Source organism: Lacerta agilis, chromosome 3 (genome assembly GCF_009819535.1).
Source record: "Lacerta agilis isolate rLacAgi1 chromosome 3, rLacAgi1.pri, whole genome shotgun sequence".
Lineage (NCBI taxonomy): Eukaryota > Metazoa > Chordata > Lepidosauria > Squamata > Lacertidae > Lacerta > Lacerta agilis.
Genome location: NC_046314.1, coordinates 18,605,885 through 18,625,475, shown reverse-complemented (window position 1 = coordinate 18,625,475; position 19,591 = coordinate 18,605,885).

Genomic DNA, 19,591 nt, shown 5'->3' with positions numbered 1-19,591 from the left:
GGCTATCATATCTCCTCTCAGTCTCCTCATTCCCATGCTAAATATACTGAACATTCTTCATAAGGCTTGGTTTCCAGAATCTTGATCATCTTGGTCACCCTCCTCTGCACACATTCTAGCTTATAAATATCGTTCTTAAATTTATCCAATGACAAATGTTCCACCAGTGCAAGGATTTTTGCTTGTGTAATGGAATATTTTCCTCTACATGCCCCTAACTCTGGTCAGGGGTGGGGAGTAGAAGACCTGGGGACAATACAAGGTACATGTGGGGGCAGGAGAGGAGGGAGATCTCCTTCATATAGATTAATGCTTGCATGAGTGTAAATGCATAGTTGACTACTGCCCATATGACTGTGATCTGGGCATAGACAATAAATGCCATAGGTCAAACTGGGTGTTCTTTAGCTTACTGAACAACTACACAAGATGCACATCAAGGCAGAGGGGTCTTTTTGGGGTGGGGAGGGAAATTACAACAAAAGTTGTGATGATTTAAGCAAGGCTGAATTGGCCTGTGGTTGATAGAAGTAGTGATTGATTATAGAAAGTAGTGATTGATTATAGAAAAAGAAAAAAAACCATTGAGGATAATTGTAATCAAATATACATAACAGGAAATAATTGTCCATTTGAACTCATTATAGGTGGGGGGAGCTGAAGAAGAGATCTTTCAACAAATATAGAGCTGTCAACTGATTAAAGACACGTTGGGCACGGCAGGAATTTCTCCCACTTGGCTGATTGGCTGTTGCCATTTGGGTTTCACCGTGTAGCAAATAGTCACAACTTGTAAGGTTGTGGGTAGGCACTGGTTCAGGTGATAGGGATGGGAGAAGGGTCTCGCCATCCCTATGTGAAAGGTATTCCATTAAAGGAAACCAGGGACTCAACTTGGTTTGGTCAACCCCCGAGAGGGGGTAGTGCCCGTGCCTGAGTCCAGGGGAGCATCTGGTGAGTGAACAGAGTCTGTTCCCAGGCTTTTCACCTACCTCAGGTGTTCACCCTTGGCTGACCTATGATGGAGCTCTCAGTCAGCGCTACCTGCAAGGGTGCAGGGAGCTAGTCAAACCAGAGCCTATGCAACCACTCACTTTTCTGTAATCAATAAAGTTGTGGCCTAAATTCTTCCAAAAACCAAAACTATAATTTGAATCAAATGTGTGTTCATTTAGGGGGGAGGTCTCTGGATCTGAACACGCAACTCCTGCTCCTGTTTGCAGACAGAGAGCAGCGGAGGGGAAGCACCACGGTGCTGGCAGAAGGCTTTGCAATGGCTTCGGCTAGTGGAACTACTAATTGTAGAGTTGGAAGGGACTCCCTGCAATGCAGGAATCTCAACTAAAGCATCCATGGCTGATGACCATCCAAGCAGATTATAGGCAGAGGTTCTGAGCTGAAACCCACAAGCTCCTTTAGTACCATCAGGAGACTTGAATTCATTTAAAGTAGCTAGGTGTTCCCTTACCATCTCTTTTCCTATCTTGAGTAGGACTTTGACCAAAAAGTCGCTCTTGAGCTTTTTTTGGTGAATTTCAGGGGAGTCCAAGGGTTTTCTGGAACCCCCCCTCCCACCTTGTTTCTTTTCCTGCTGTCACTTATATGCGTGTTCATGGTGCAGCAAGTTTTGAAGGCAGCCCAGCAGTGACCCTCCTCAGAGTCTTGGTTGCTAATGGCCACCTTTTTCCTTCTCAGGATTACAGAGAATGTCCCCCACTGTGATTGCTCCGTGATCATGCTGCATCACTGCATGGTGACATCTTTTTTTTTTTTTTTTTAATAGGTAAACTTTATTTCATTTTAGGATAATACAAATGCATTTCTTGAGAAAAAAAAAGAAAAGAAAAACAACAATGTACATATCCAAGATTGCTTTGAATGGAAAAAAAAGAAACAGAACCCTCCCCCTCCCTCTGCTCTACCCTCCCTCCCCTCCCTTTACTTCTCAGCATACCCATTCGTTCTTGTAAGTCGCTTTAACGTCTAACTGCATAGTCTTTGTCCATTCATGATCCTTTTTTTTGTCTCACCTTTGGACCTTTTGGATCTTTTAATATTTCATCAAGAGGTCGGCTCTTTCCACATATAATTTAAAGTATTCTTTAAGTAATTTCCAATTGGTCTCTCTTTCTATTATACTTATTCCTTTTATTTCTTCATATTTTATTGCCAAGTTATAGTAAGTTAACAATTTTACTTGCCAATCCTCTTTTTTCGGTATGATTGGGGACTTCCAATTTTTTGCTATTAGAAGCCTCGCTGAGACAGTGGCATACATAATTATATGTCTGTCTTTGGGCTGGAACTCCTTATCTACCATTCCTAAGAGGAATGTTTGGAATGTTTTGTCCAAAATGATTTACCTTTTTCAGAATCTGCCACTACTGGGGGGCACAGGGTACTGTAAAGAATGGAAGAGAGATCTTACTAGGTTTATTTGGAATGGTAAGAAGCCGCGAATTAAATATAAAAATTTGATTGACTGTAGAGAAAGAGGGGGGTTCGGGCTTCCGGACTTAGAGTTATATCATGACGCGGCGGCTTTGTATTGGATAAAAGATTGGATTGAGCTAAAAAATAATGACCTGTTAGATTTGGAGAGTGACGGTTTAGGATTTGGTTGGCATTGGTACCTCATGAAAGATAAAATTAACAGAAAAAATGTTTTCATGAATAATATAATTAGAAGGTCTCTGTTTGCAGTATGGTCCAAATATAGAAGATTTTTTGAATTAAAAACACCATGGTGGCTTTCCCCACTAGAGATTATATCAGTCAAAAAGAGGAATATGGATCCAATTTGGCCAACTTATAAAGAAATCTTGGGAAAAAAAGATGAGGAATTGAAATTAAAAGACTATGAAGCAATTAAAACTTACCTCACTAGCTGGCTCCAATATTTTCAAATAAATCAAAGATTCCAACAGGATATCAAAATTGGATTTGACAAGGGAAAATCAAAACTAGAAGAAATTTTATTTGAAAAAAAAAAAGATTATATAAAGAATTTCTACCATGTACTGCTAAAGTGGGAGACAGAGGAAGAACAAGTAAAAGAGGTGATGATACGCTGGGCACAAGATGTGGGAAAGCCAATCATGATGGAAAGATGGGAAAATTTGTGGAAAAGAGATAGTAAACTAACCCCAAACTATGATATTAAAGAGAATGTGTTAAAAATGCAATACAGATGGTACCTGACACCAGTCAAGATGGCAAAAATTTACAAAAATGTTACCAATCAATGTTGGCGATGTAAAAAGGAAGTGGGGACCTACATACACATGTGGTGGTTATGTAAGGACATCAAAGTATTCTGGGAGATGGTATATAACTGCATGGTGACATCTTGAAGCCAAACACAATTAGGCAGCGCTTCCCATCCATACCCTCCAACATTTTTCTGATGAAAATAGGGATGCCCTAAATAATAATAATAATAATTATTATTATTATAATGCTATATATACCCCACCCATCTGACTGGGTTGCCCCAGCCACTCTGGGCAGCCTTCAATATATATATAAAAATCAATTAAGCAATATTATTCCTGCATTGGTTGCAGAGAAGCTACATTCCCAACAACTTTGGCCCTTATTTTCAAGTCCAGGGGGGCCTTCGGAGCAGAGTTTTAGCTTTGCCTAGTTTCTAAAGGATGGAATTCTGACTTCCACTTTGGAAGAGAAACAATCTAATGCATTATTTGTGTCTTTCCTCTCCAAAGTCTTAGTTAAGAGAGAAAGAGAAGAAGAAGAAGAAGAAGAAGAAGAAGAAGAAGAAGAAGAAGAAGAAGAAGAAGAAGAAAGTATTGCAGGGACAGTAGGTGACCTCTATGTTTTCTTTTCTTTTTGAACAAAAGCATGGCACAGAATTACATTAATAAGGGAATATGATTCATGCTTGGAACAGTAAGTGTTTCCTCAGTGGAGGGCTGAAAGAAAAGGCCTCATTCAAGGTTGCCCATTTTAAATCCATTCATATTTTATAAGGATAGAATGGATTGCTTATTTTCAAGCAGGCACTACTATAAAAATTACAGGGCTTCGGCACCAAACCATAATAAATCTCAAGTTCAGTGCTGAGACATCAGGTTGTGTTTCCGCTCGAAGCAAATAAAATGCACATAATATATTGGGTTTAGGAGAATGATGTCTGCTTGACCAGCAGGTCCCCAAATAGATATGTGGCGAAGAAATGAAGATCTCTTTCCCGCTTGATGTTTCTGCCACAGACTGGCAAGAAGGACATTGAATAAAGCACTATCAAATCAAAGTAAGGAGGTTGTTCAGAGTTTGCAACTGCAGTGAAGAAAATGGCAACAACCAACAATGAACTGGATGCATCTGGGCCAGTGCTTGTATTGCAAGGAGCCATGGCTGTTTTCTCGCAGCAAGCAGAGTTTGCAAATAATTGTGTGAATGATTGCATATTATGCATTCTCTTGTAACCATTACGGGCCAAATCCAACCCCTTCATTGGTGTTCACTTCAGCTTGCGATGCTCAGCACATAATGTTGCCAGAACAGCCTGATAGTTGCAGAAATGCTTCATCCCAGCCTTAACGTGCAAAGTGCACATTGAGTCTTTCGCTCCCACAAGTCTGATATGTTGAAAGGAATGAATTTCCTTTGGCTTGCTTTACAGCTTTTCTGAGTTTGCCATGCAAAAAGGAAATGTGGAGAAAACAGAGCCACTGTGAAGCACTGCTCCTGATTCATCACAGCGATCAACTGAGTATATAAGGGGTGAAATAATCTTTCAGGTAACCTGGTCACAAGCTGTACAGGCCTTTGTACACCAAAACCAGCAACTTCAGCTGAGCCTTCAGCTCATTGGTGATCTTTGCTCTGAGATTTGCGAATGGTGCCTACCTCCCTGACAAGGATTCCCTCAGCAACTAAAGAGATTCAACTGGCGCTCTTCCTTCAGCATCTGATCTGCTGTCTTTCCTATCCTTTGGTGCTTATTACTTCTGATGTGAAGGGAGTAAGTACTTTAATACCATCACCAGAGCCATTTGTTAAGAATATTTTTTCCCTTCCTCTCTCATCTTGTGAATAGCATGATTTAACATATTAATGTGCAGAGGGGAAAACATCCAGACAGTCTCCTTTAGGGATTATAAGGGAGGAAATGATGAGACACATGCAGCCTTAATGATCCACCCTGATCTGAGCATATTGATAAGAAAAGCCTTTTAGGAATGAATTTACAAGCTGCATGTGAGAATTGCAGCTGTATAATTAGAAAGCAGCCTAAAGGCTTCACAGTAATTAAGGGAGGAGTCACTGCTCCCTAATCAGACTCTTAAAAGTGATATCCATGGTTTGTCCTTCTCAGACTATGGCTGAAATCCATGGGTTTAAGTTACTTAAATCCATTCATTTCAATGGGAGTCCTCTGAGAATGACCTGTGCAGGTCATCACCCTTTATTGTCTAACAAGTTCCCCATCTGGGACCATTCTCAGAGAAAAGAAACCATGTAACATGAACACCAGTAGGGAGAATTTTATTCTGGAATACAATTTAAATGTACCGAGCAAAACTAACCTTTTCTCCTTTTTCTGGGAACTGTGCACAATCCCAGACATTGCAAACCCCCTTAGCTATCTGGTCCTGCATCCATGTGAAAAACAGCTCTGCTTATTTACTTCAGCACCCTGTCCTCAAATTACTGTGGCTGGAGAGGCCTCAGAAATAATTCACTGTGATTAAAAGCTTGATGTTTGAAGAGTTTATCACTGCTGGCATAGGGCAGAGCTTTGTGGATTCAAAAGGAAAGGATACCGTGGAGACGACATGGTTTCTGCAGCAGAAGGTGGGAACTCATGTCGATGACTGGGAGGTCACTCAAGTTGGCAAGAATGTCTTCTCACAGTCATCATAACAGGACCCAGCAGACTCATTTGCTGCTGCTGCTGCTGTTCTCCCATGTAGGACCCGCTGGAAGAAGAAGAAGAAGAAGAAGAAGAAGAAGAAGAAGAAGAAGAAGAAGAAGAAGAAGAGTAGTAGTAGTAGTAGTAGTAGTTTGGATTTGATATCCTGCTTTATCACTACCAGAAGGAGTCTCAAAGTGGCTAACATTCTCCTTTCCCTTCCTCCCCCACAACAAACACTCTGTGAGGTGAGAAACTTCAAAGAAGTGTGACTAGCCCAAGGTCACACAGCAGCTGCATGTGGAGAGCGGAGACGCGAACCCGGTTCACCAGATTGCGAGTCTACCGCTCTTAACCACTACACCACACTGGCTTCCATTTCCCTTCCTGAGGAAACACTTCTTAAATAAATCACCTCTTCTTCACATTTGCTGCAGCTGAGACAGGGCCCCATCCTCCCTCCCCTGCAGCTGGAGAAAGAGTGCCCTGAAAAATCAAGCTGCAATGTAAAAATAATTACCTTCAAATATCTTTCACATGGAAGATGGAGCCAGCTTATTTCCTGCTTTTCCAGAGGAGAGAACCTGAACCAACAGATTCAGAGTACAAGGATGGAGATTCTAACTAAGCATCAGGAAGAACTTTCTGATGGCAAGAGCCATTTGACAGTGGAACAAACTCTCTCGGGAGGTGGTGGACCCCTTTATTGGAGGTTTTTAAGCAGAGGTTGGATGGTCATCTGTCAGGGATCCTGTAAGGTTCGCGTGATGGTGCTTACGAGTAACGAAGCAGGAACCCATGCCGTCTTTTGGCAGTTTTATTGTGCAAGCTATTTACAGTGAAGAGCTACAAAGCATGTCTGTCTCAGTCGCTGGCAGAATCCAGGAGTGGCCCCTTCTGGCTCCTTCCCCAGCATAAGAGCTTCGACACCCCAAATCTCGTCCTACCCTCTTTACGTTTCACCCCTCTGTGCAATTGGGGCACCAGAAATGGCGTGTTTCCCTCCTGACCAGCTGAGCGAGGTGAGGTGCTGGGACTCTTTGCATCATCTCCAAGCCCTCTCCTCTCCCGGCTGGCCCCTTCCCCTTCCTCCCCACTGGAGGTGTGATTGCTCTTTGTGCTGGAAGAGGTGCTGTTGCTCAATTGATGTTGGGGCTCTCTGTATGCTAATGGACCCTCCATTCCCCTCAGCGGGCCAGGAGGCAGTTCCGTGACAGATCCTTTGGCTGATTCCTGAATTGCAGGGGCTTGGACTAGATGTTGTCTTTCGGTGTCCCTTCCAACTCTGCAGTTCTGTGATTCTGTGGCCTGTTTGTCAAACTCTGTATGCTTCCCTCCACCTCCTCCCTTCCAGAGCTCTGAGAGTTCCCCCAGTCTGCTTAGTCACATTTCTCATAAAAGAAAAGGTCATGCATTCAACTTTTCAGAAAAACCAAAACCACCAGGGAGACTCAGAAGCTCAGGGAGTCCCTGATCTGCCTTGAGACACTTTGTTATCCATGCGATCTGACTCGTAACATGACCCGGTTCACCTTGTTATTTGGGGCATATAGAGTTGATGCACACCCTCAGTCTGTGCTATCTACCCTTTCCCCCATTAACATGAATGGAAAAATTGTGTCACAATACCAGTAGATTGTGTCCACAGTGATTGAAATGAAACCACAGAGCCTAGGGCTTGCCGATCAGAAGGTCGGCGGTTTGAATCCCCGCGACGGGGTGAGCTCCCGTTGCTTGGTCCCTGCTCCTGCAAACCTAGCAGTTCAAAAGCACGTCAAAGTGCAAGCAGATAAATAGGTACCGCTCCGGCGGGAAGGTAAACGGCGTTTCCGTGCGCTGCTCTGGTTCACCAGAAGCGGCTTTGTCATGCTGGCCATATGACCTGGAAGCTGTATGCTGGCTCCCTCAGCCAGTAACGCGAGATGAGCACCACAACCCCAGAGTTGGACATGACTGGACCTAATGGTTAGGGGTCCTTTACCTTTTTAACAATCCAGTCAGCCATACCCATTGGAATGTTTGCCTCATGAAAAAAGAGCGGGACTGGAATTTTTATCTCATCTTTCCTCAGCATAAAATTAAGGCAGCTCATATAGGATTTTCAAGTAGTCTTCCATCTAGGTGCCGACCAGGTCATTGCTAAGAACCTGCAGGTCTATCTGTGAAGGTTTCAGCCACTTGAAATGTTTCTCCTCAATCACCTTCTGTTACAATGCATAGCCCCTTTACCAGTTAAGCCCTTCAATTTCATTTAGTGAAAACTCCATTGTGTGTGCTCCCCACCCCCTCCGGAGCCCCTACAAATGTAATTATAAGAAACTGTTGCCAGTGATAAGTCATTCTTTGTTTGTGAGATAAATGATTTTTTTTTTTAGCTTAGAAAAAGAACAAATCGGAAAAGGAATAATGGCACCTTGTCACCTGCCTGGCTATGATCAATGTTTTTAATTTTCAGTATTTATCCCTGCTTACTAGCTGGAAAGGTTAGAAAACAAAATAATAATCATTATAGTCAAGATGCCAGAGAATGGGCTGACATCCACAGTGTATCACTTGTTATTTATTTTTGAAATAATCAGCCTAGTCATTCATTGTTAGGTATCACAGAGCATAACTATCTTTGATGTTCAGGTAAATTCTAAAACCTTGTGCTCCAGCAGTATCCAAAGTGATGCCTTCCAGATCTTGTTGGACTACAACTCCCATCATTCCTAACTATGCTGGCACTGATGGGAGTTGCAGTCCAAATCACCTGGAGAGTGCCATGTACTCCTGCTCAACAACTTATGGAGAATAATGGGAAATTCCAATACACTTTGCAAAAATAAAAATTTAAAAGTAAAAAAAGCAAGGGGAAGCACATGTGCTCATGGGCATCGTGTTGGCAACCCCTGTTTGAAGCCAATCAGTATCTTTCTAATCAATTAAGGCTGCAATCCTATACACACTTACCTAGGAACGAATCTCATTAAGCCCAAGAGGGTTTATTTCTGAGTAAGCATGTATAGGATCGAACTGCAAACCAAGCACATACATTGTAAACCAATCATTGCGGTTTCCCTGCATCTATCCCAGGTCTTTGAAGGAGCATCTCCACCCCCATTGTTTAGCCTGGACACTGAGTTCCAGCTCCAAGGGCCTTCTGGTGGTTCCCTCACTGCGAGAAGTGAAGCTGCAGGGAACCAGGCAGAGGGCCTTCTTGGTAGTGGCACCCATGCTGTGGAATGCCCTCAGATGTCAAGGAGACGAGTAGCTATATAACCTTTAGAAGACATCTGAAGGGAAGCCTTTTAATATGTAATGTTTAATTGTTTTAATGTTTAATTGTGTTTTTATATATGTTGGAAGCCACACTGAGTGGCTGGGGCAACCCAGTCAGATGGGCGGGATACAAAAAATAAAATTGTTGTTGTTGTTACTTTATGCAAGACTGCAAACTCTCTCTTTTCTTATTTGTTTCAGCCCTTCAATCAGGCACAGTCAAAATGCTGACACTTGTGAAGAGAAGCAATTGCTACAGTTGTTACAATTCCCAGAATGGTTTCACCATCAGTTCCTCTCCCCAGTAAACTCTGGGAACTGTAATTCTGTGAGAGGAATTGGGATCAGGAAGCTCTCAGCACTCTTACCAAACTACAGGTCCCAGGAAACCCTGACTGTTTAAAGAGGTATGATACTGGTTTAAATGCATAGCGCAGATGGGGGCCCAGAAAGAAATAAAAACTGCATTTTTGTTGCACTTGGAAAATTAGTAGATGTGGCCGTTTGCTGATTAATTCTACCTTCAACAGAAGATAAACATATTGCCATTTATGAACTGGCACAACTCACTGGAAGACAAGCTGAAACTCTAGCTACCGCTAAATGGGACCATGTTCTGTTTTCCCCCAATACTCTGAAACAGACTGAGTGCAGGAAATATTGGATATATTACAAGATCCCAATATTTTTTGACAGATTTGAAGCCAAGTTTAGGCTTTTGAAAGAAGTTCCAAAATGGCCAGACATTTGGGAGCTGCTTTAAACTAAAATATGCACTGAGGTTCTTTTCTCATTACGGCGAAAAATTCTGGCTTCATCGACTGAAATTGAAAAGAAATGCATGCAAACCTAATACTGCAGGACATGCAAAGCAGTGATCACCACTGAGCTTCAAGAGGGCAGGGACTGTGACTATTTTACTTGGTGAAGAGGTATTCTGTTAGGTGGTGGAATTTTCTGCCATTCCGGAAGGGTCAGGAGAATTTTGTTTTGTTTTCCCCTAACGTTTACTTTCTCCCTAACATAATGCCAACAAAAATAGGTAGCATAGATTCTTAGAATCATAGAATTGTAGAGTGGGAAGGGACACAATGTGGGGCTTGAACCCCCAGGTGAAGTTCACATAGATGAATTTGCATGACTCAAATGGATGTGTGAACGTGAAGACCTGAACTTTTGAATGGAAAAATGAGAAACAGAAATGGGCACAAATCCCCACCCCTAGAAAAAAAATGCTAGCTTTCCAGTTCCCAATATTACAGCTGTTTACCTGCCAGATCATGGTGTTATTATTCAGAACATTATTTCTGAGTATTCTTCTGACTCTTTATACACTCTTTATACCTTGGAAGTCAAAGGGAATCCGTTCCGAAAGTCCGTTCAACTTCCAAAACATTCGGAAACCAAAGTGTGGCTTCTGATTGGCTGCAGGAAGCTCCTGCAGCCAATCGGAAGCCACAGAAGCCCTGTTGGATGTTTGGGTTCCAAAGAACGTTTGCAAACCGGAACACCCACTTCCAGGCTTGTGGCGTTCAGGAGCCAAAACGTCCAAGTACCAAGGCGTTCAGGATCCAAGGTACGACTGTATTTACATATAAGTAAGTCCCAAAACTTACTTCGGAAAGATGGAGGGCACAAGAAGAAGGGGACGACAGAGGATGAGATGGTTGGACAGTGTTCTCGAAGCAACTGGCATGAGTTTGGCCAAACTGCGGGAGGCAGTGGAGGATAGGGGTGCCTGGCGTGCTCTGGTCCATGGGGTCACGAAGAGTCGGACCTGACTGAACGACTGAACAACAACAAGTCCCAAAACATTTGACATGCTTTACTACTGAGTAAGTTTGCATAATATTGCGGTCTTAACCACCAGTTTGGAATATTAGCTGCCAAGAAAAGGCAGGAAAGCAGAGAAAATTGTTGCTATCTATACAGCTATATATTTTCCTAAGTAGTGTAGCAGGTCATTTTCTGGCTAGGACAGAAACCAATTTAGTTTGTAAAATCCGTAATTCTGAATTTTGCTTGAATTTAGCATTGCTTGCTATAATCATTACCCCCCTTTCCTGGAGTATTTGACATGTGATCATAATTTGTCCAGTTCAGTTTTCTGGTTTGGGAGCAACATCAGATATTTTAAGGACATGAGTAGGATTTTTTATTTTTATTTTTTTTAAAGAGAGAGAATTAGGCATAGATTGCCATCAGATTAAAGAGCACTATAAAGTTTTGGAACAAAGTGATCCACGTTCCATAGAGTGAGCTTGGCAGTAGTACCACAAATGAATCCAGAATGTAAGACCCAAATAACTTTGGGATAAAAAGATTTTATTTCTGTTTAGTAGATTTATAACTGCCCAAATACTTCCATCATGATTTAAGAACCAGCAAAAATGGAATAACCATTCCCCCCTCCCTATTCATCTTGTCTCAAGCAAGAGTTTGCTATTAGGTGACCAGAAACCATTAGGTGTTGTTAAAACAGCTTTAAAAATATTTGCATGGTGAGTTAAGCCTTAAAACAAACAGAGACATAACTTCACAATATGGTGGCTGGCACTGATTTTTTACTATGATGACAACCAGGCCTCTAAGCTGCTGAAGACATCAGTTGGGAAACATTAAGAACTTCAGACAAAAATGCAACGTTCTTGGGCTTTTTAGCAGATGTGGGTTTTAGTCTTGTGCTGAATATGCTCTCCCACATTCCTAGGCCCATTCAGAAGCCACAAAACTGTGTGTGGAGTTGCTGCCATTTTGGAGGGGTCAGGAGAAAACCAATGAAAATTTATGTACAGACAGGGTAACAGAAACAGGGCAGCAGAGGCATTTGTCTTTCTTTCTTTCTTTCTTTCTTTCTTTCTTTCTTTCTTTCTTTCTTTCTTTCTTTCTTTCTTTCTTTCTTTCTTTCTTTCCTGAAGTTGAAGCACTGCTCTTAACACACCTGATGGCCTTCTGCTCTCCAAAATATCCCTTTAGCAGTGCCATAGCCGTCAACTTTCCCTTTTTTTGCAGGAAATTCCCGTATTCCAGCGCCATTTCCCACTGCAAAAAAAGGGAAGTTTGACAGCTATGGCCGTTTCCCAATGCAAGAAAAAGGAAGGTTGACAGCTATGAGCAGTGCTATGTCATGATGTCATTTCATGCCGGGTACACTGTGTTGGGACAAAAACGTGGCAGCAAAAGAAACCTCCACTGCCACTTTTCCGTTGAGCTTTCTGCACCTCTGAAACGTTGGCACAACACACGCAAAGATGTCTTGCCCTTTTGCCTTTGCTATAAACCTTGAGCTTCCACCAAAAAGTTCACTGCAGAAGTTTTGGTCCAGCTCTAGAACCAAGGGGATAAAGAACATAAGATGAGCCCTGTCAGATTAGGCCAATGGCCGATCTCTTCCAGCATCCTGTCCTCACTTTGGCCAATCAGATGTCAATGGGGAGCTCATAAGCAGAACCCTCATAAGCAACAACGCTCTCTCTACTTGTGATTCCCAGCAACCGGCATTCAGAGGCCTCCAATGTGGAATGATTTTACCTTAACCTAGAAGTTCAGCAACATGCATCCTGCTATGATGAACAGACACCATGTATGCCGCTGCTTCTGTTCATTCTGCTTCTGTCATGGTCACTGTTGTTGCTTCCATCTCACTTGATTACAGTAAGACAGCACATTCAGGAACAGCCAATCAGAGAAGGGTGCATTGTGAAAACATGAATTTCTGATCCATGGGGTTGGGTTTTTCCTTCTGAAGGGTGGGTGTGGGGAGTTATATTATGCATGCCACATTCCTAAAATGCACTTTAGTGATGTGCATGTGCAAAACTTTGTAGACACTTTAAAACCTTGAATATATATATATTTTTAGAACTTACATTGGGTTAATATGCTACGGTAATTATGGTTTCTGATGGGTAATTGCCCATTACTATTACCAATAAACACACTTCTATAGAACATACAGACCATCCTTGTATTCATATTCTGCAAATTAATAGATGCCCAAATGTCTTGTTACAAATACGTTGACACTAATACATCAGATTTCAGACTTCTCACGTACGGTTCAATTTGCTCTTGCCCCATTAATGCAACAGACGGTAGTTTACTAATTGGAAAGATGTCACCACATATACAGTGTGATAAACATTTGTCAAAAATATTTCAACCTAACAGTCTTTTTTAATGCAGCTTATATCTATGCATGTTAGGTTTAGGATACATTCAAATTCACTTAAGTTTTCCAAAATGATTCACATGGATAGGTAGATAACTAGACACTGCTGACACACACACACACACACACACACACACACACATCAACCCCACTGTGATTTTTTTTTTACTTAACTGCTCAATAATCTAATAATCTATAGGTCATCATTTGCCTAAAAGTTGTAGATTTTATGAGCAAATCCTCCACCAGCGAGGAACATCCATTTGGAAAATGAACAAATAATTATAGAAGCATAGAAATCCAGATTTGGAATTATGGGTCATCTAGTCCAAAATCCAGAGGTGTAGCACACTCAGCAAATTCAACCTTTTTTTGAAGACCTCTAGCAAGTTAGACCTCCTCCTCCCAGTCAGGTTGCAAGTGGTGTTGTCTTCAAATTCCCAAAGCAAAATAAATCTACCAGCAAAAAGGAGCAAACAAGCTGTCTATTGGGCTTTCTGAAGGAAATGGACTGTTATTGATAAAACTGTAAACCTTGTGCATAGGTGTCTTTGGGGATTGCAGGGTTAATTGGTTTGGGATCTAACTGGAAGCTGGTAAAAAAAAAATCTGAGAAAGGTGCAGATGGATCACAAGTATTGAAAGAAAGACCATCAAGCTTCCTTGACTTTGTGGTTTGGAGATCATGTAGCCAGAGGGTATGTAAGGGAAACAGATGAAAGGATGAGCAGATCAAGGAAGGTCTCAGGATACAGGCAAAGGAACACACACCAGGCTGGAGGATATAAGATAGGGCAAAACTGACACAGGTCTTTCACAAGGGACTTTGTCTAGATAGGGTGAACGGGATTGCATTGAATGTATATTTATTTGGCTGTGCTTTTGCTCTAGCTGGGAAATGCTTTCATGCTTCTGTTTCCGTGTTAAACCTTCCCCCCCCAAGAACTACTTTTTTATCCTTTTAGTAAACTTCTAATCTTACTTCATCAAACCTGTGTGATTTCTTTTAATACCACACACCTAGTGCGGAGTTCTGAACTACCTTGAAGGAGGAGCTCAAGGAGACACGGGAGAATTTTAGGCTGGTTGGTGAAAGGCAGCCCTGTAGAAAAAAATGAATGCTTTCACCTGGTGGCAGCGAGAGACTTGTGGGAAGGGAAGACAGACCTGTTTGGCCAGGATATTCCTTCCCATCATGGTACATAAGTCCAAGGTGCAGTGGGGTGCTATGACAGGCTTAGTTTATTCCATCTTAGACAAAAGACCAGTAAGAGGAGTCATTAGCAGGGGTGCCAGTTCCTGGGGGCTGAGACCTTTTGGGCTCACTGAATATTTTTGGGGTAGGGGCTGCCCCCTCCCCATTTCCAAAAAGTATGGAGGCAGAGTGCAGTATGGCTCCAGTGGCTGGCTCCTCCTCCTCCTGCTGCTGCTGTGGAGGGGAAGGAGGGTCAAAGCAGCCTCCCACCAGTGGCAGTACCAGGAGGAGATGAAGGAGGAACCACCCACCATTGAAGCTGAGCAGCTGCCTCATTCAGCTCTGCCCCTGGCTCCTCTCGACATCCCGATGTTGCTCATGCAGGACATTGATGTCGCATGCAATGTCACATGTGTGACATTGTCCCTCCATTGTCCCTGTGGAGATGGCAGTACCGAATCAGTGGCGCATGCCCTTCTGGCTTGCACTCTTTCTAAAGACTTGAAGAATGAGATTATTACCCCTCTTTTATTGTCCATTCTGGGTCGCCCAACCACTGCCACAGTGTCCTTTCTCTTGGCAGATCAAGATGAGCAGGTGACAGCGAAGGTTGCAAGGTTTTTAGCTGGGGCAATCAGAATAAGATCCACCATTTGACTATTGATTCAAAACCCTAAAATGTATTTTCTATAATTGACTTTTTATTTCTATTCTTTGTATATCGTATTGTTGTTTTATTGCTGTGGCCGATGGCTGACGCAAATAAACATTCCTTCCTTCCTTCCTTTCAGTTGTCCTTGCAAGCTGGCACCTCTAGTCATCAGGGATATGTATGGAAGTATGGTGTTCTGCAGGGTTGGGGAATCTTTTTAGGCAGACGGTTGCACTTCCTTATGAGCCACCTTCCAAGGGTCACATGGCAATTGTGGGTGGAGCTCCTGGCAAACGTAGACAGAACAACTAATGCCATAAGTCCTCCCCCTAACTGCTATTAGCCACGCAGAGGGAAACTGGCGGGTATCAAAATCCCTCTCCCGCAGTCACATCTCACTTATGCAGTCCTGAGTAATGGATGTGGTGTAAAACTCGTCCTCTGAAAATGAACCATTCTGACTCTTAGGGCCAGTCAGCTTCTCACACTTGGTTTGGTGATTTTAGTGCACAGCTGCCATGTGTGGGGAAAACTCCACAACAAAGGAATCTTTCTGTGGCGGGGTATCGCTGTTATCATCTTGTCAAGTGTGATAACATTAGGAAGGTGGGTACCAGTATAGGCTGAAGGCTGAATAGATTGAAGGAAATTGACGCCCTGGATTAGCACATCTAACTCTGAAGTGTTCCACAGGTACATTAGTCCTCAGCAAAAAAAAAGAAACACATACGTTTGATGGAGCATTTTTGGTTCTGAATGCCATCATTATGAAGTCAAATACTCAGCATCAAGTGTCAAGCATCAAGGCCGTACCGAGATTTATTCCCCCTATAGTCAGAGTTTAGTTCTCAGTGAAACTAGTTTTAGATTATAGACCCTTCCAGACATACCATTTTGTAGTGCTATAGCTGCATTTCCCCTGATTTTTTTTGGCATGCCTCCACGCAATGCTGTTATCATTCCATTGAAATCCCAGGATATTGCCATCATCAAGCTTCTTCTATTTTCCCCCTTTTGAAAAACAAACAAACAAACAAACAAAACAACACCACAGCATTGAGACCTGGAATTGTTCCACAGTCTTTTCATGGTGCGGAAAATGTCTCGCACAATTTCTAGCACTTTGTGACATTTAGGGTATGTGGTTTGAGCAACGATTTTTATTTTTTATTATGGCAGGAGGTTATCCATAGCTCAGACAAAAACAGTGAACTCAACGAGTTTCTGCCGTCTAATCCCCTAATCTCCCCCACAAGCAGAATTCTAGTCTACCAATTTGTTTAGATATAACAAAAATTCAAAAAGGTGAAAGGGCTCCCACTACCTGTGCATATGCTCATAACTTTCCACATTTACTTGGCTGGAGGAACAAGGGAAGAGAATGGATGTGACTACAACCACAGAATGCTTCTTAAACTTCCCATCATTGGTGTAGACCAGAGGTTTTCAACTTTTTTGAGTCCACTGCTCCCCTGACCAACTACATTCTTCCTGCGGCTCCCCTGTGGGGGAAACCCCCCCCGGGAGTCTCAGAAGTCCAGTTATGCCACCCGCTGCCTGCGGAGCTGGCAGGCCCTCACCCCTTTTCAAACACCTTCCCTTATGGAGTGTTCCCTCAGCCTCTGTCAGGGACTGGGCAGAGGAGGAGTGGTGGAGACCTCCCCCCCATCCTGACCCTTCCAGGGAGGGGGAGGAGGAAGAAGACAGTATAGATTTACAACAGGGGTTTGAGGGAGGTCACAGCTCAGAGGCAGATGAGGGGAGAAGTTGGGAAATAATGGGAGAGGAGGAGCAGGCAGAGCCGGAGCAGTCATTAGAAAGCATTCCAGGCCCTCCACCTCCCAGAACCTGGCAGGCCTTAAAAATAGAAAAGCCTTTGGGATTTGGAAGGTTGCCAGGGTAACTGGGTGTGATGTCACAAGAAAAGTTCGAGGTCTTTGGTTTCAGGTTTGGAATAGCTGGGAAAAGGCCAGATCCATCTTGGGCAGGCTGGCTGGAGGCAGGCAGAGGGAGGTGCATTGGACTCCAGTGCTGCACTGCTGTAGGGAACAAGTCCTTCTTGAGATGACTATGCTGTAAGATCTGGACCTCCTCTATGTAAAGGTGTAAATATGTGTAATTAAACCATATTTCTTCTTTAAGAAGAACAGCCTCCACCACTTCTTCAGTTCTCCAAAGGAGCACAGATCCTGGTTGTGAGCCAAGACCCCTGGAATCCTGTGCATGGCTTGTCAGGAATTGGGGTGGCCTGTTTCAGCTAGGGTTCCTGACATATGGTGGCAAGCCTATATTCAACTGTGTCAGTATATTTAAATACAGTAATGATTTATCCCACTCTTAGTTTTCTAGAAAAACAGGTGCTGGAACTCACTATTGATACCTCCCATGTTCTCTTTTAATGGTAATGGTGCCACCTGAGAGGTGTTGAAACTGAAGTCCGATGCATTCCAGCTGAAAAAAAGTCCCAGTTTATCCTGGCATCTTGTTAACTAGCCTGGTCATTTGTTATGAAACACACACACACACTACATTTTACCTGCTTTTTCCTACAAATCCTGATGGAAGTGTTGCATGAATAATAGCATGCCGCTAAATATACATGGAACAAAGTGGAATTTATGAGCTGGGATTTGACCTTCATTACAAAGTGAAAATCTGGCTTCATTTTATCTATTTATTGTTTTCAAAGAGCTATTAAAATATTGTCTGAGTATTTCATACAGATGGGTTTTCCTTCTGTTTCCCAAGCTGCATGCAGTTTCAAAGAAATAAGACTGAAATGAGTTGATTCGCAATCTGGATTGGAGAAGGCACAGATGACGGTGGCCAGAAGCAACAGAATGTCCTCAAATTAAGGTGTGGCTTGTTTGTGAGTTCTCTCTCTCCCTTGTAGCCAAACCTGATGCCTCATTTTGTCTGTTGAACAGTTTTGGGTTTTTTATTTTTATTTTTTAAACTATTGTTCGTATGCTTGAACTGAAGCACCCAGAAGAGAATAGGATTGGAATAGTATTTAAATTAAAAAACACACAGGGAGTCGGGTTGTTTTGCAGAATGGAGAGTGTAAGAAGTATTTGGGCAGAACACCACCATTATGAAATCATTTGATTTTATGAGTGCGTGTAGGTGTGTGGGAAGACAGATGACCAAAACAAAACAAAAAGAGAGAAAAACAGAAGGAATGTAAAAAGCCTAAAAGGGAACAATATTCCAAGGGGGGGCAGTGAGATCGGGGGGGGGGTTGCATCTTAAGATTTAGTGTCAGGAAATAACGTAGTCCTGGACACAGCAGAGTTAACTGCAGGTTTTCTGGAAGCTTCTGGCTGTTGAGCATTAACTGGACAGCACAACGCAGGAACTCAGCAACTCACTTGGATAACTATATACAGTATTTATTGAAGCAACTAGTATCCATAAGTCACTATGTACAGACTTTACAAATAAAAGAAACAAAACATAAAATCTCTCCTCTCTGTCTCTCTCTCTCAACCTTCAGTACACCACTAACAACCAACCACACAGCTCTCACACAGAGCTCATTCTTTAGGAACTCATTGACCAATCACAAGTCGTTGCTAAGGGTCTGGAGAGAGAGCAGATCTTGGCTTTCTGCCAACTGGTAATTGCTGCAGAGGTGATAAGCTGACTTTCTGCACGTAGGCACTTTGAAATCTCTAACAGTGCATGCCATGTGTGTGCCCTGGGTGCCACAGCACCCATGAAATTCCCCATGAAGGGGCCGAGTACCCACAAATTTCAGCATTGGGTCCACACACGCTGCGGGGGCATGCTGCTGACATCAAATTCACATGTTGCTGGCGTGCTGATGTCAGATGCACAAGCCCCCCCCCCGGACCAAGCTGGTAGGCCTGTTTACACTTATGTCCCCCAGATCAGTGGTTACCAAACTTCTCCCCCCCACCCCCAACTCATGAACCACCTTAAAGTTTATGAGGGTCTTTGCACACCACTCGAATATTTTTCTGCCTGTTGTTGTATTTGTAATGTGCTGTGCTAGATGCTGTAGGAGCTAGCCATGGGTACTATGCAACCTGACTTTGCCTTCAGTGTGCTTTTCTGGAGGCAAGAAAATGTCTTGGTCTGGTCTAGTCTGAGAAGGATATAGGCAGGAAGCCTTGGCTGCTTCATGTATGCATGCTCAGTTGAAAAAGGGCGAGAGTGTCCAGAGCATCCATTAGTTTGAACCAATATACTTGCAGGTTTCATGACAAAATTGGCCACAGCTGTTGTAAAATATATAGCACGTTGTTTTTTTCCTGTAGTGTTAAGAACATGATCTAAAACTTATTGACCTCATTGGAAAGCCTTGAATTGACTTCGGTGACAGCTGGATCAGGCAACGGCTGCAGCCAGATAATAGAAACCAGGCTTCTGAGGCTATGTGGGCTCCTATTAACTGGAAAAGCAAAAATA